This window comes from Dermochelys coriacea, chromosome 3, assembly GCF_009764565.3.
Source record: "Dermochelys coriacea isolate rDerCor1 chromosome 3, rDerCor1.pri.v4, whole genome shotgun sequence".
NCBI classification, from domain to species: domain Eukaryota; kingdom Metazoa; phylum Chordata; order Testudines; family Dermochelyidae; genus Dermochelys; species Dermochelys coriacea.
This window is the reverse complement of record NC_050070.1, coordinates 158,017,877-158,030,300: the sequence shown is the minus strand read 5'-3', so window position 1 is coordinate 158,030,300 and position 12,424 is coordinate 158,017,877. Positions and strand designations below refer to the sequence as shown.

Genomic DNA, 12,424 nt, shown 5'->3' with positions numbered 1-12,424 from the left:
ATGTTTTTCATTTGCTTGCATCCATGAGGTTAAACTTTTATTTCCCAACTACTGAAGAAAAACTGTGCCTGCAACTATATGGAATTTCATAAGAAAACCATCTTGTACTGTAATAGGGGCCTTACTTGACAGGGTGGACTTTCAAGAAGCACTTTGGTGCTGCTGGAAGAGGTGTTCATTACCCATATGGTAAAACTCTTCCCTTTATTAAACCCAAGCCCCAGAACAGAGTTAGGGGACACTATACTGTGGATGTGGTATTAAAAAGACCTCAATTCACTGTTCACAACAGTGACACTAGTCTTTGTGTCTGAACAATTTCTAACTCTGGTAACCAAGTTCTACCAACCTATATTTCCTCTGCAAATTCAATAGGATATTGTATTTTTCACTTTCTTTCTGAAGTTGTTATGCAAAGTTGCTATAACATTCTTAGACCAGAGGTGATTGCTATTCAGCGGTCAGCAAAGTCCATGTCACTTTCACTTTGTAAAGTGCTCTGGAAGAATAGGCACTATGTAAATGTAAGTGGTTATGATGGCACAATGCAAATTTTAAAGTTTAAGTGCATAATATTTTGTTTAAAACATTTTCTCAATTCAATAAAAAGTATGTACAAGTGGATTTCAAATATTTGTAAATACATGTCATACTGAAAATATTTATGACATTACAAGAAATTTGTGCTACAAGGTTTCTGATGCATACAACTTCCAATAAATTATTCCATCACTAATAGGTCATAATATAAAGCAGTACTCCCTTTGCACTACTTTATAGCATAATTTGAGGTACAGCTTTTCTCATGCACATGCAAGTCCCAAAACAGTTGTGAGGATTTATGCCTAACATCAAGAAGATATATTAAACAAGTGGAATTGACATAACCGTACATAATCTGCAAGTTAGGGGCCACATGCAATTCTCTTTCAAACCACTTGTGTGTCTTTTTGGCATGGTTTACTACACAACAATATGTGCTTCAGTGTAGACACTGCCTATGCTGATGGGAAGGGTTCTTCAATTGTCACAGGTAATCCACCTCCCCAAGAGGTAGTAGGTAGGTTGATGGAAGAATCTTAACTACTCTACTCAGGGGTGTGGATTTTTCACACCTCTGAGCAACATAGTTAAGATGACCTAATTTTTTTCCATGTAGACCAGGCCTTAGTCTATACGACGGAGTCTATGATGGAACAGCTATAGCCTCCTAGTGTAGATGCAACAAACGCTGACAGGAAGAACTTCCCAGCCAGTGTAGGGACTCCACCTCCCTGAACGAGGTTAGCTACGCTGATAGAAGTACTCTTGCGTCAGCAATATCTACTTCTACGCTGGGGTTTTTGTTGGCATAACTATGTCTGTTAGGGGCATGGGTTTTTTCATAGCCCTGACTGACACTGCTGTATCAGTACCATTATTCCCTCTAAGCTGTGCGCACGTGCACACAGATCCAGTGCACATGGCAAAACACCGCGCGCACAAACATTTGCACAGAAGAAATGTTTTGCGCACCTGGCCTGTCAAAAATTAGAGGGAACATTGATCAGTACATATTTTAACCGTAGACAGAGCCTAAACGTCCATCCTATACTTTCAGTGACATGGCTCAGGATATACAGGAGAAACTGCTTTCAAAAGGAAGCAGTCAGCTTTCCACATTCAACGTGAACAACATATTACAATCAGTACAAATTGTGCCAAAACAATGGCAGTTAAGAACAGAGACCTGGTCATATAGATATAGTGTTTAGAAGGATCATTTTGGGGTGATAATTAGAAGGACAAACTGAAACAAAATTTTCTTTTAATAAACTTCATCACATGACCATGCCCAAATTAAGTTGTAGCTTTATTTACAATTTCTTCTTAGCACTGGCCTTTATTATAGTGTAAGAATGTGCCATAAATATTTTAAATGAACTATTCAGAGCTTAGTTTTTAAACAGTCCTTGTGCTAGTTTCAAAAACCTATTCTCTCTCCCAAACAGGCCACAAGCTATCCCATTTTGTTGTTCTCATCTCATCTGAACTCCGTAATCCGTATACAAGAGTGTACTGCAACTACAAGGATGTACTTAATCAAACAGGGAAAATAATGACTATAATAATGATAATAATAATGAAAGAAAACACTTTCTTTTTAAAGCTGCTGGTATATGATATTATACAACAAAGAAACTGATGCCAAAACTGGACATTCAGTGTGCAGCAGAGGGAAAAGCTAACTGGTATTGCGCCTCAAAATGCTGTCCAAAATTACTTGCATAATTACACTTTTTTGTCACTGGTCAACAGAGCGACTAACATCAACTTCGACACAATGTGACAACAAAAGGAAGAGGAGGAGGACTACAGGGTAAGAAGTTGCAAGTCGTGTCTTGCCTGTTAGAGGTCCACCCTACTAAGAAAGGGAGAGTTTCAAATTTCTCCCAAGTTCTAGAAACCAACAGCACACAAACCCAACAGAAGCAAAACTGGGAATATACGTAAAACGAATACCCTTTGCAGAACTTTGAGGAAGTAACAGGCAAGTGGGACAAGGTAAAAAGAGGCACCTTAATGAAATAAAAATGTTGCTCTTTTGCTTCTGGTAGTTTTCACTCTTGTGTAATTATTTCAGCCAATACACTTCATACATTTAATATCTTGCAACTGTCACCACTAAATTAACTGATACAAAACTACAATTTATGAAATTATTATATTGGTTGGCAACAGAGTCTTGAAACTAGCTTGTCTGGTCTGAGTTATTCAGAACAAGATTTCTCATAGCTACAGAGCCTGAGGAAAATGAGAGGCAAAGAAAGTGCTCACTTGAGACTTGCTGGTAGTGTGCTGACAACAGTTCACTAGGAGAGACTTATCTCTGGTCCCACCTACTGCTGGAAAGAAAGGGGAGAAAATTTGTCACTAGACCTTCCCCACCATTTTCTCCAGGCAGCTTAGGCCTTAGAAATTACGTGGATGGTATTAGCTGCGCCTGAAACTCAAAACATCCTGCAGATCTGGGAGGGTTTTAGACCTCTGCCTGGAGTTTAAAAGTACAGAGTTTACAGGGGAAACAGGAAACTAACAGTAAGGTTACAGTAAAAAAAGCAAGGCAAAAATGTGCCATCTTGGTTTTCTTGTCTCTGTCACATGAAGGCAAACGTGCCCATATTGCACCATTGGGAGAACACATACATAATGTATTTTGGGGTGAAATAGGATGGGCAGATCTATGGGAGGAATTCATTAATGTGCAAACTGATAACTGCTGTTTATAAGTGGTATTTAAAAATAAACAAGTAGGATGCACCTTCTCATCTGCAGTGTGAGGTGACGCATGCTGTTCACTCACTTGTAAAGCTTGCTCAACATACTGTCTAATAGGCAGTAATTACATTTTTCTTGTCTGGACTATGTTTTTGGTTGTCTGGGACTCCTGGCCATCAGGAATTTTGCTAGTCTGAAAGAAATCAATGTTTTATTTTTACTGGAAAGCAAAAGCTTGCCTTTAGGTTTGTAAGTTCACGGGAAAGATAAATGGGAAAACATGGAACACAAACAAACAGGGAAGTTAGTCCAAACCAAATAATGCAATTCTATTTTTTTGCCAAAACAAATACTATTCCTGTAATACCTGACATTTCTGATAACTAATGTTAGCTCACAAATGTACTCAAAAGCATTCACTAACATAGATTATATAACTCTCGCTCAAGCTTGCTATGTGGTTAGCATTGTAGAAACATGCAGCAGCTGGCCACAATGACCTTTTCAATCAGCTTTTTGTGACTCAAAAGATAGACACTGGTTTCAATTCCAGGGTAAATTCTGATTAAAGACATTTAACCTTTGTTTTTTGCTAGAGTAAGCAGCACGCATATGCTCACAGTCTATTTTTCACACCTATCTTGGTTTTATTGTGGCTTGACTACATACTGTAGTCTGTCACATGATCATACATGCAAGGGAGAGAAAATGCTACTATTGAATTGGAGAAATATATTGCATATAGGCAGTAATTTGCTCTGGGGACCTGAGATGAGGATAAAACAATTTTAGCATACATAACTCTACAATAGTCACAGAACGTTGCTACTCTTAAACCTAACATTAACAATTCTGTAGTTACGACTGAGGAAACATTTTAATTTCAAAGCTTCCTTTTCCCCAAACAAACATTATTTTCAACGGGTGGAGGGAGACAGGGACAAAACTTCTCATGTTCTTAGTCCAAACATTTCATTTTTTGTGTGTGGGGGGGAGGAGGTGGGAGGAGAGAAGGGAGCACAGAGAGGGAGAAGTTTGGTAAAAAAACCAGCCAGTCATTCTTTAAAGTTCATTGAACATTTTAAAGACAGTATCTCAAAAACAGATTTTCAAAAAAATTTTAAATGCCAAAGGCTCCCCTATTGCAACATTTATTGTTGATATTTAACCAGAAAATATGGCAGGAAATTCAAAGTTGTGGTTTTCCTATAGGAATGACTACTATAGCATGATACACAAAATAGTATACATCTTCCTAAATCCTCTCTATTCTGCCTATTCTCTGGCACTGTTAACATTAACCCTCAAACCCACAGCCAGGGTATCATCTGACTTGACTCTCTCCAGCAAGCCAGAGATCCAAGTTGTGCTCAAATCCTGGCATCTCTTTTCTCCACACTTTTCTAAAGCAAAACTGAATCCTGTCCCTACAGCTAGAATTCTTGTCCAAGACCTCATAATCTCACATCTTGGTTACTGCAAACCTCTCTTGTCGCTCCAGCCCCCAGATTAGTGCAGACTGGAGGAGGGGGCAAACACAGCCACTAAGTTCATTTTCCTGGTCTCTCACCCCCACACCTTTCTCCACCACACCAAATACAAGTTAACCTCACATTTAAGGCTCTTCACAACTCTGCCTCATCCAAACTATTTGCTTTTTTCTAATCATACTTCACACCTTCCTCCTCCATTCTGTCAATTATACCAATCTTGAACTGGCTGTCCAATTCGCTCTTGCATGTCTCCATACTTTCTTCCAAGCTGTCCCTTACACATTGAAAGTCTTCACAGAATGAACCCATACAGCCACTACACTCTCTTCTTTCAAATCCCTCAAAAGCCATGAGGTTGATAAGAAACCCAGCAAACCAATAGGCACTCAATTTTGGGGCAGCTAGGATAGCAGATACTAAATTCAAAAACGTCTCCCCCATAAATAAGTGATTCTGACATACCAAGTTGTGCAGAGAACTAACATATGTAGCTGTGGGATCTTATCACTGTCAGCCATCCTCTCTCTTTCTTTCCTTTCTATTGTTTGTCAGAAACACTTGTTGATTCTTGTTTCAAATCAGAAATGCTTTACGGCAGTAACTATAAGTTTGTTCAAGACTAGTCCAATGGAGCCTGATTCTAATCGGTGCCTCTGATGTAACACCACCACATAGGCACAAAGATCGGTAGGAGTCACTTGCACATGCCCGATTTCTGTGTACACAAAATATTGATCATAGCAGTGGTTCATTAACAGTTATTTATGTAATTTGTTTCATTGCAGTGACAGTTATAAATGTGGCACAAACCATCCCGATGAGTCGAAAGAATAGTAAATATGGCAGGCGACCAGCTTGGCTTAATGGTGAAATCCTAGCGGATCTTAAACATAAAAAAGAAGCTTACAAGAAGTGGAAGGTTGGACATATGACCAGGGAAGAGTATAAAAATATTGCTCGGGCATGTAGGAAAGATATCAGGAGGGCCAAATCGCACCTGGAGCTGCAGCTAGCAAGAGATGTCAAGAGTAACAAGAAGGGTTTCTTCAGGTATGTTGGCAACAAGAAGAAAGCCAAGGAAAGTGTGGGCCCCTTACTGAATGAGGGAGGCAAGCTAGTGACAGAGGATGTGGAAAAAGCTAATGTACTCAATGCTTTTTTTGCCTCTGTTTTCACTAACAAGGTCAGCTCCCAGACTGCTGTGCTGGGCATCACAAAATGGGGAAGAGATGGCCAGCCCTCTGTAGAGATAGAGGTGGTTAGGGACTATTTAGAAAAGCTGGACGTGCACAAGTCCATGGGGCCGGACGAATTGCATCCGAGAGTGCTGAGGGAATTGGCGGCTGTGATTGCAGAACCCTTGGCCATTATCTTTGAAAACTCGTGGCGAACGGGGGAAGTCCCGGATGACTGGAAAAAGGCTAATGTAGTGCCCATCTTTAAAAAGGGAAGAAGGAGGATCCTGGGAACTACAGGCCGGTCAGCCTCACCTCAGTCCCTGGAAAAATCATGGAGCAGGTCCTCAAAGAATCAATCCTGAAGCACTTAGAGGAGAGGAAAGTGATCAGGAACAGTCAGCATGGATTCACCAAGGGAAGGTCATGCCTGACTAATCTAATCGCCTTTTATGATGAGATTACTGGTTCTGTGGATGAAGGGAAAGCAGTGGATGTATTGTTTCTTGACTTTAGCAAAGCTTTTGACACGGTCTCCCACAGCATTCTTGTCAGCAAGTTAAGGAAGTATGGGCTGGATGAATGCACTATAAGGTGGGTAGAAAGCTGGCTAGATTGTCGGGCTCAACGGGTAGTGATCAATGGCTCCATGTCTAGTTGGCAGCCGGTGTCAAGTGGAGTGCCCCAGGGGTCGGTCCTGGGGCCCGTTTTGTTCAATATCTTCATAAATGATCTGGAGGATGGTGTGGATTGCACTCTCAGCAAATTTGCGGATGATACTAAACTGGGAGGAGTGGTAGATACGCTGGAGGGGAGGGATAGGATACAGAAGGACCTAGACAAATTGGAAGATTGGGCCAAAAGAAATCTAATGAGGTTCAATAAGGATAAGTGCAGGGTCCTGCACTTAGGATGGAAGAATCCAATGCACCGCTACAGACTAGGGACCGAATGGCTCGGCAGCAGTTCTGCGGAAAAGGACCTAGGGGTGACAGTGGACGAGAAGCTGGATATGAGTCAGCAGTGTGCCCTTGTTGCCAAGAAGGCCAATGGCATTTTGGGATGTATAAGTAGGGGCATAGCGAGCAGATCGAGGGACGTGATCGTTCCCCTCTATTCGACACTGGTGAGGCCTCATCTGGAGTACTGTGTCCAGTTTTGGGCCCCACACTACAAGAAGGATGTGGATAAATTGGAAAGAGTACAGCGAAGGGCAACAAAAATGATTAGGGGTCTAGAGCACATGACTTATGAGGAGAGGCTGAGGGAGCTGGGATTGTTTAGTCTGCAGAAGAGAAGAATGAGGGGGGATTTGATAGCTGCTTTCAACTACCTGAAAGGGGGTTTCAAAGAGGATGGCTCTAGACTGTTCTCAATGGTAGCAGATGACAGAACGAGGAGTAATGGTCTCAAGTTGCAATGGGGGAGTTTAGATTGGATATTAGGAAAAACTTTTTCACTAAGAGGGTGGTGAAACACTGGAATGCGTTACCTAGGGAGGTGGTAGAATCTCCTTCCTTAGAGGTTTTTAAGGTCAGGCTTGACAAAGCCCTGGCTAGGATGATTTAACTGGGACTTGGTCCTGCTTTGAGCAGGGGGTTTGGACTAGATGACCTTCTGGGGTCCCTTCCAACCCTGATATTCTATGATTCTATGATTCCTTGATTTAAAAGTAACACTCAGCAGCATTTATACTTCCCATTTACAAGCTCTGCCAAAGAGAAGAATGTTATAGTAAAAAAATGTTATCACGTGGTTTTTGAGATGGAACACAGAGCTGCAATGTATTTAATTCTGATTAGTACAAGTTCTGATTAGTAAAGGAACGTTAAAAACAGATTTGAAAAACCACTTCAGATATTTAACTGTTTCCTCTAGTTAGTATCCGCTCTAAGTACCATAATCAAATCACATTTTAAAACATTTCAATTCTTAAATTATTTTTCTAATTTGACGCATGTAAAACATTAATTAAGAAATTCTACTTGTACCAATCTTTGTAATACAGAGCATCCTCTCATGGTAATGTTTTTACCATGTTCATCTCTAATGCATAGTTAATAGGTATATAATGAATTGAACAGTTGCCATTTGACTTGGTCCATTCCTTTAACGAATTATCACTCAGCAATTAGTTGAGAGAGGAAATGCATGACTCAGGAGTGTTCATATCACTTCCAGTTGCCAAGTGGTACAGTAGATATTCAATCTTATAATAGTTGTGTTTTTGAACACCAGCACAATCTTGCTACCCATTGCCTGGCCCTTTTCACCAGAGTTTAATGTAAAATGCTATTTTCACCCCTTGTTTCCAATATATATATATATATATATATATTTAAAATTACCTTGACAGCATTATCTTGAGAGTTGCATTTTACACACGTGCACAATGCACACACATACAGTAAATTTTGAGTTTTTTAAACTAGAGAGGAAGTAACTCCAGTGTTTTTCCCCACTCTACAGAAAAATTCTATTCCTTACAGGCATATTCCTCTGCAATAGAGAAATTAAAATAAGTGAGGATTGGTCTGTTTAGTGAATCCTCAAAAATGGGTTAAAAAAAAAAACCTCATCAGAGAAGAGTCCATGACCCTGCACCCTGAATCACCCCCCTTCAATTGCTCCTCAAATATTATTGGAGTCATGGGTCTATATTTACTTCTACAGCCCTTTTATGAGGAAAGAGGGAGAAAGGGTTTCTGTGGAGAAGGGATGACTAATGGGTGGGAGATGAGGATACAATTTACAAGCAATCTATGCCCTGTGACTGCACCTTGGTACCATAGAGCAGGCATTGAGTCCTTTACTTCCATTCTGCAAGACCAATCATCATCGTGTTCAGGCCACTAAAGAACCACCATTCTTGGGAACAGGGAGCTAACAGGTCCCTTACTCCGATTATGTAACTGAGCCAAAGGTTTGGTCAATGAAGTGGAAGCATAGTCAAGAGGTAGAGGTAAAGGAAAGGGAGTCTGGGAAAAAAATCTAGTCTTAGCTCTGCTAGATTTGCTGTGTTCCCTTGAGCAAATCATTTAACCTTCCCATACATGAGTTTACCCATCTTTAAAATGGGGTGTGTGTGGGTGTACACACCCCATATATATACATACACACACACACACACACACACACCCCTATCTCACTGGGGTGTTTGAAAACATGGAGTCCTTAATGTTTGTAAAATGCTTTGAGATCTTTGTATGGAAAACAATTTTAGAAGTCAACATAGTAGTACCTGAGTGCTGAATACAGCAATTAGGATTTGCAAATAACTGCCCATAGTGGACACTACTCCTCATTTCTCTTAAATTCAGCAGCTTTGCTCTCTGTTCTCCCAACCAACATACTGTCTACCTCACCCACCTTTCCCTTCCCTCTTCTTGCCCTCTTGTTATGCTTCCCTGTCTTCGGGTATAGCAGGCAGGCTTTTAGAACACGGCAAGTCTTGCAATGCTGTGAAAACAGTTATGATGAATTCTTTGATAGCCTTCCCCTGGAATATCCATATTTCAAATTATATTTCTCAAGATGTGTCAACTTGTGTTTTTCCATTAACATGAAAGGACTTAACATGAGATAAGTCCATCATCAATGATGTTTGCAGCACCATCCTCTTTCCTATCATCTGTGAATTTAATCAATGTACTATTTAATCTTTTCCACCTCATTAACAAAGACATTAACTGAAACAAGGCCCAATACGCATCTAGGCAGCTACGACTGGATACCTCGTTTCACTCACTGACATATACTTGGATTATGGTCCTTCAGCCACTTTTCAATTCATATAACCGTGCTCAGATTAAAGCCAATTTTAATTTATTTTTTCGATTAAGGTTTGAGATACTTTACCAAATGCTCCCATAAAATCCAGGTATCATTGCAGTCCCTTCATCCACTATTATAACCCTATGAAAATCACTGACGGTTAAAATACACATTCTGCTTCCAGCAGAACCTTATTGATTCACATTTCTGAATGGGAGACACATTCTGAACGTCAGGAGTTTTGAGAACTGGCAAGTTAAGTGATTAAAAAAAGACAGACAATACTTGAAATCATTCTTTGTCCATTTGTTTGACATTACAGTTTACTTCCAATTATTTACAACACTTTATGAAGTAGTAAGTGAATTTTAGTATACATTCTGCAGTATATTTTGAGAAAGTAATAAAGTTTTAGTAATACGAGACACCCACCACACACTTTATCATTGAATCTGCTATTAAATCTTTGCTAAAAAGCAAGGTGAGAACAGAGGTTTGTATATGCACTTTCAGAAGAGAGTTAGGGAAATTCTACTTGATTTTAATATGCAAGAAACTGCCAATGCTGTTAGAAATCCTCCTAGAGAATTGCTATTGCAAAATGTGCCAGAGTAGTTTTTGATGATGTCATCTAAGACATGGGTTCTCAACCTTTTTTTTTTTCCTGAGCCCCCCTGCAAAACATGCTATAAAAATTCCATGGGCCACCTGTACCACAACAACTGGTTTTCTGCATATAAAAGCCGGGACTGGCATGAGGGGGTAGCAAGCAGGGCAACTGCCCAGGGCCCCATGCCACAGGAACCCCCATGAAGCTAAGTTCGGCTTCGGCCTCAGGTATTGGTGCCCAGAGCCCCAGACTTCCTCCCTGTGTGGTGTGGCTTCAGCTTTCTGCCCTGGGCCCCAGTGAGTCTAACACTGGCCGTGCTTGGCGGACCCCCTGAAACCTACTCACAGCCTCCCCAGAAGGGCCCGGACCCCTGGTTGAGAACCACTGATATAAGAAACTGCAGCAACAGCTGTACAACAAAGTGAATAGTGATTCCTGGGGACCATACCTTTTTGGCAAGTAGTAGAGAAATGCTGCAGTAATATTTCTGAAATTGAGATTATTGAAATTTAATATAGCATTTTGGAAACTTTATTGCATGCATTATTAAACCAGAGATATAGTCTCCAGGAACAAAAAGACCATCCATTAAAAAAGAAACAACTCGCATATAGTCAATTCAAAGGTTTTTTGGTATATTAAAATACTGTAAATTAATAATTTCTAAACATCTATAAAAAGTGACCCAAAAACTCCTAACGAGGCATCATATACCAGCAAAATATGTATATAAATTTCTTAAACAGAAAGTCCTTATATGTGCAGTATGCAGTTGTTAAATCATGTTTCAGATATTTTAACTCTGCTCATGTCCAAACATACATTCCTCTGCATATTAAGTCTCCAAATACAAATAAAACCCCAAGCACAAAGAGTGCATTAGCTAAAGATGGGGACTTGGAATCAGCACTCCTGGGTTCAAGCCTTAGGTCTGCCCCTAATTTATCAGATTTGGGTAATTTTCTTAACCTCTCATTAACCTCAAATTTATTTTCCCACTCTAAAATTGGGATGGCACTTAGCACCAGGATGTTGCGAGGCTTAATGTTTATGAAGTACTCAGAGATACTCAGATGAATGTGTTACACATAACCCCATGCTGTACACAATTCTGAATGACATACTTAAAGTTCTGACCACCATGTAGCTGCCTAAGAATGAAAACAATTGCCTTTAGTAAATGTATCAAATGCTCTGTATTTGTTTATTTTTAATCAAGTACAATTAGTTCATGTAAAGGTATTCATCTGAAAAGATTAAACTGAAAGGTACTAGGAGAGAAGAAAAGAAAAGGAGTACTTGTGGCACCTTAGAGACTAACAAATTTATTAGAGCATAAGCTTTCGTGAGCTACAGCTCACTTCATCGGATGCATTTGGTGGAAAAAGCAGAGGAGAGATTTATATACACACACACAGAGAACATGAAACAATGGGTTTATCATACACACTGTAAGGAGAGTGATCACTTAAGATGAGCCATCACCAGCAGCAGGGGGGGGAAGGAGGAAAACCTTTCATGGTGACAAGCAGGTAGGCTAATTCCAGCAGTTAACAAGAATATCAGAGGAACAGTGGGGGGTGGGGAGGGAGGGAGAAATACCATGGGGAAATAGTTTTACTTTGTGTAATGACTCATCCATTCCCAGTCTCTATTCAAGCCTAAGTTAATTGTATCCAGTTTGCAAATTAATTCCAATTCAGCAGTCTCTCGTTGGAGTCTGTTTTTGAAGCTTTTTTGTTGAAGTATAGCCACTCTTAGGTCTGTGATCGAGTGACCAGAGAGATTGAAGTGTTCTCCAACTGGTTTTTGAATGTTATAATTCTTGACGTCTGATTTGTGTCCATTCATTCTTTTACGTAGAGACTGTCCAGTTTGGCCAATGTACATGGCAGAGGGGCATTGCTGGCACATGATGGCATATATCACATTGGTAGATGCACAGGTGAACGAGCCTCTGATGGTGTGGCTGATGTGATTAGGCCCTATGATGGTATCCCCTGAATAGATATGTGGACAGAGTTGGCAACGGGCTTTGTTGCAAGGATAGGTTCCTGGGTTAGTGGTTCTGTTGTGTGGTGTGTGGTTGCTGGTGAGTATTTGCTTCAGATTGG

General features: G+C 40.3%; 1 protein-coding gene across 9 annotated transcripts in view; it reads right to left on the bottom strand.

The window, feature by feature from the left end:
- Positions 1-12,424, bottom strand: part of LCLAT1 (lysocardiolipin acyltransferase 1) — a 209,723-nt gene that overhangs the window by 92,827 nt on the left and 104,472 nt on the right. The window contains exon 1 of one of the 9 annotated variants that reach the window (XM_043511649.1): positions 3,302-3,406. The exons of the other annotated variants lie outside the window; for them this stretch is intronic. The gene's annotated coding sequence lies outside the window, so the exon portion shown is untranslated. Of the gene's footprint in view, positions 1-3,301; positions 3,407-12,424 lie in introns of those variants that run through there. 9 annotated transcript variants of the gene reach the window in all.